Source organism: Helianthus annuus, chromosome 8, assembly GCF_002127325.2.
Source record: "Helianthus annuus cultivar XRQ/B chromosome 8, HanXRQr2.0-SUNRISE, whole genome shotgun sequence".
NCBI classification, from domain to species: domain Eukaryota; kingdom Viridiplantae; phylum Streptophyta; class Magnoliopsida; order Asterales; family Asteraceae; genus Helianthus; species Helianthus annuus.
The window spans coordinates 142,214,877-142,219,325 of NC_035440.2; positions in this window are offsets into that span (position 1 = coordinate 142,214,877).

The following is a 4,449-nucleotide window of genomic DNA, read 5'->3' on the forward strand; positions in this document are numbered from 1 at the left end:
CATCCTTTTCATCAGACAGGACCAGCTTATTTGTTGCCATGGGTGTACTGCATGGTTTACAATCATTCATATCAAATTTGGTTAAAAGTTCTTTAGCATATTTGCTTTGATGAATGAAAGTTCCATTTTGCAATTGCTGTACTTGGAGACCAAGAAAGCATTGCAGCTCACCCATTGCACTCATTTCAAACTCAACTGTCATGAGTTCTCTAAACTCTTCACACATTTTGGTACATGTGCTTCCAAAAATAATGTCATCCATATAAATTTGGATAATCATTAAATCTTTCCCTCTCCATTTAAGAAACAGTGTTTTATCAATGGTACCTCTTTTGAAACCATTTGAGAGTAGAAAGTTGGAAAGAGTTACATACCAGGCCCTTGGTGCTTGTTTCAAGCCATACAAGGCTTTGTTTAGCCTGTAGACATGATCAGGATAAAATGGATCCTACAAACCTGGAGGTTGACATACATATACCTCTTCATGCAATGTACCATAGAGGAAAGCACTTTTGATATCCATCTGAAACACCTTCATGTTGTGGTTAACAGCAAAGTCTAGGAACAGTCTAATAGCTTCCAATCTTGCAACAGGGGCGAATGTTTCATCATAATCAATCCCCTCTTCCTGTCTGTAACCTTGAACCACAAGCCTGGCTTTGTTCTTGACAACAATGCCCCTTTCATCTGTTTTGTTCTTAAAGACCCACTTTGTGCCAATGGGACTAACCTCTTTTGGCAGTGGTACAAGCTCCCATACTTGTTGTCTTTTAAACTGTTGGAGCTCCTCTTGCATGGCTTCTACCCAACTGTTGTCTTTTAGTGCCTCTTGGTACTTGACTGGCTGATGGAGTGATAGAAAACCAGCAAAAGGACAAATGTTTTGGGTTTGGCTTCTTGTAAGCACCTCTTCATTGATGTTGCCAATGATTTGATCAGGTGGATGAGATCTCAAGAAGATTAAATCTCCTTGGTATGGTATGATGGCATTTGTTGGTGAAGGCTGCAAATGTGTATCATCTGAGCTAACCACTGCTGGTGACTTTGATTGTCACACCCCCAAAATCCACCCGCGGAGTACCACCGCTTGGGAACGTGACTGACCAGGATCAAGCCATCAATCATATCAAACATAGCTTTTAATAATAATAAAAGTAATTAACGTAAGTCACCATGACATGATTGATGTTTCAAAACCAAATACTGTGTTAAGTAGCGGAAGCATAGTAAAGTAAATTCAAAACGAGTTACGAGTTCGACATCATTAACGATCCATCTGCCCACAACGACCTGCTCCTTCCCTGTGCAAGCTCCCAAGTATACCTAAGGTCCTGCAAGGCATGCAGCAAATAATCAACAAACTAGTTGAGCGAGTTCACAGAAAGTAAGTTCATAAAGTAATGCATAAGTATAGCTAGTGGGGGCTTCCCATACTAGTGTGTAATACAGGTGGGGGCTTCCCATGTTCATCCTGGTTAATGAGGGCTTCTCATTAACGGTACTTACTAGACTAACTTCCGACCATGTGTTCTTCTTTACTGAGAACAGGAAAACGTACAGGGTCACGTAGGCTTTACGTGACGTGCCCTTCCCCGAGAACAGTGGTACGCGTGGGGGCTACGTAGGCTTTACGCAGCGTGGCCTTCCGACCTGGAAGCCAGTGATTGGTATTGGGTTACGTAGGCTTTACGTAACGTGTCCTCCCGACCCGGGAGACATATGGCAAGTATACTGGGTTACGTAGGCTTTACGTAACGTGTCCTGACTAACCTGAGGACGATGGTCTATAGTCTGGTATATGCGTAAGTACGAGTAATCATTCCACATTCATCATATCCAACCCAATTCCCAACCCGGGAATCCCATGCCTTGGCTGTGTGAACTCACCTTGGTTTGCTCGGCAGATACACAGAAAGTACAAGTAGCAAGTAAATGGTCACTCACGTCCTATCATGGTTATTATACGAGTCAGGTTCGTATATAGCACGTATATAGTAATCACGTATAGACATGGCGATCATGTACGCACATAAGCAGATAAGGCATAGCATGTGAGGATCCAATTGTCTAAGTCCAACAATACCCGGCCCAATGACATAAGCAGCCCAATAACAAAACAGTTCAAATTCTCAATCGGCCCAAATAGCAATCACATACAAGTCCATTAGCAAACAGTCCACAATTTAAATCGTTGGGCTCAATAGATTGGGCCCGTGACAGTGAAGGCCCAACAGTGTGCGTGTAAAGGGTGGTCTCGAGTCGCAACGGAGATCTCGAGTCGCAACCGGAGATTGCGAGTCGCAACAGCTGGTTACGAGTCGCAATGGTGGTCTCGGTTCATCATGGTCTGGTTACGAGTCGCAACGGGACTCGCAACCGTGGTTTCGGTTCATGCGGTTGTGGTCTCGAGTGGGGTTCCGACTCGCAACGAGTGATGCCGAGTCGCAACCGCGTGTGTAACTGGTTTCCATATTTTCTGCATTGACTTATCCGTGATTTCAGCTAACAGTTTGGTCAGTTTCGGAAATCAGATCAAACAAGGATTATACAACATTCAATCATATTCATAATGTCTTCAAACCTTCATCATTTAGCAAATTCATAACCGTATCAAATCAATAATCGGATTATCAACCAACACTAAACCGAATCCTAATCATAACACCATCCTAGCATGCACCCTAATTCGCATGTACAAACAGAATCATCTCAGCCGATTACAAACATCAATTCGGACCAATTAACAAATCACTCATGCAACCTATTTCGTATGAAAACATGATCATCATTCACAGAAACCGATTAACAAGAGCAAAATCAAATAACTCATACCAACCGAATACTAAATCATACAATCCGATTTATCATGGCATCACCTAAGCATAAAACACATAATCATAGATAATATACTAACCGATTACAAGTAACGAGATGTGATCCGAACAAGAGGGTGGTCGGATGGCCTTGTGTCGTCGGTTCCTCAACAAGCCGAGAGAGAGAGAGAGCAAAGCTTCTAGGGTTTGTGTGTGTTTGTGATTTGCAAAAGTGGTAAAACAAAACCCCTAACTCGGTTTTGTGTTGCGAGTGGGGAGTGGGCCGAGCCCACTTGGTTGTCTAATGGACCCGAGAACAAGGAGCGGCCCAAAGGGCTTTGTGTGGCCGGTGCACATACATACGACATACATACACACATAATGCATATAACATAACATATATCATGAGATCAATTAATCATTCGGGTTTATAAAATCACATATCGTGCACAAACGTTACATCAAAGCAAGTCTAAAGTTCGAGTTGTCACATTATCCCCAACTAATTGGAAATTTCGTCCCGAAATTTGGTATGCACTCACTGAGGAAGCTAGGTAAACTGTACTGTTCACTGGTTTTCCTGGGGTGTCACATCCTCCCCCCGTTGATCTGGAATTTCGTCCCGAAATTCCGAGGTAGTAGCTTCAGGCTCAGTGGTGGTAGCATTGTTTTCGAATAACTGGGGGTACTTTTCTGTCATCCTGTCTTCGCGTTCCCAGGTGTACTCTGGGCCACGTTTGGAGTTCCAACGAACTCGAACAAGAGGGATTCTCTTGTGTTTGAGGACCTTCACATCCCGGTCCGTGATTTCTACTGGTTCCTCGACGAACTGCAACCGCTCGTCGATAGTAAGTTCCTTAAAAGGAATGATGAGGTTTTCATCTGATAGGCACTTCTTTAGGTTCGATACGTGAAAGACATTGTGAACTGCCCCGAGTTCAGCTGGTAGTTTCAACTTGTAGGCTACTTTGCCAATCTTTTCTATGATTTCAAATGGTCCGACGTATCGCGGATTCAGTTTGCCCCGTTTGCCAAAACGAACCACACCCTTCCAGGGTGAGACTTTCAATAAAACCCGGTCCCCGACCTCAAATTCCAATGGCTTTCTACGCTTGTCCGCGTAGGCTTTCTGACGGTCGCGTGCTGCCGCCATGCGTTGTCGTATCTGTGCAATCTTTTCTGTGGCGTCCACTACAATCTCTGGACCCGTGATCTGACTATCCCCCACCTCTGCCCAACAGAGAGGTGACCGGCATTTACGCCCGTACAATGCCTCGAATGGAGCGGCTTGGATGCTGGTGTGATAACTATTATTGTATGAGAACTCCACTAAAGGGAGATGCTTTTCCCAGCCGTTGCCGAAATCGATAACGCATGCCCGAAGCATGTCTTCAAGCGTTTGGATCGTTCGCTCAGACTGCCCATCCGTCTGAGGGTGGTATGCTGTGCTCATGTCTAATCGTGAGCCAAAGGATTTATGCATTGCTTGCCAAAGTTCTGACGTGAATCGTGCATCGCGATCCGAAATGATAGATGTGGGCACCCCGTGCCTCGAGACAACTTCTTTAAGATATACGTCTGCGAGAGTGGAGAACTTATCCGTTTCCTTAATCGGCAGGAAGTGTGCAGACTTAGT